Genomic DNA, 795 nt, shown 5'->3' with positions numbered 1-795 from the left:
GGCTCCCCCGCCCTGGGGCCGAGCGTCCTCCCGCGGGCAGCGGGGCGCAGGCCCGGCGGAGATGGGAGCACGGGGCACCGGGTCCTGGTGACAGCCCGGGGGAGGGGCTAGAGCAAGATGGGCGCGTTTGGGGAGGAGAGGCCCTGTGGGGAGGGGAGGATGGGAGCGCCGCTACCTGGAGACGAGACCTCGATGTCTGGGGATGTGGGGGGAGCTCCAACTCTCACAGGCGGGACTGGGGCCCCGGAAGCCTGGCTCCCACGGTGCCAGATGGGAAGGGGCAGCGGCGAGTGGATTCTCCGCAGCTTGGAGACGGAGGCCTGGGCAGGGAGGAACTGGGGAGGGGCAGCCGCAGGCGGTTGGGGTCCCCACCAGCGGGGCCTAGGGGAACCGGTAACCGTTTCCGGACTGTGGGTTCAAACACACTTACTGTGAAACCACCCGCCCCAAAACTGCCTCCCGACGCTGGCCCCTCCCTGACTCAGGGCCGGGGAGTCAGGACCGCCCCACGCTTCAACCTGTGAGGCCTGGGAGCAGGCCCTTCCTGCTCCCGTCCCCACAGTGGGGTGGGGGCAAGCGTGGCCCAGCGCGGGCAGTCTGTGAATTCCCCCACGCCAACCTCCCCCGACTGTAGTGCAAGCCGAGCACCGGCTTAGAGACCCTTAAAACGCCGCAGTGGGGCGGGGCTGAGGGCGGAGACAAGACAGCACGGGCCTTCGCGGGTCCCTCCCCTCCCCGATTTCACCCCGACTGCGAGGATCCTCCGCAGTCCCCCATCCTCAGCCCAAGTCCCGA

This window comes from Myotis davidii, unplaced genomic scaffold (assembly GCF_000327345.1).
Source record: "Myotis davidii unplaced genomic scaffold, ASM32734v1 scaffold425, whole genome shotgun sequence".
NCBI lineage: Eukaryota > Metazoa > Chordata > Mammalia > Chiroptera > Vespertilionidae > Myotis > Myotis davidii.
Note: the sequence above shows the minus strand (reverse complement) of the source record.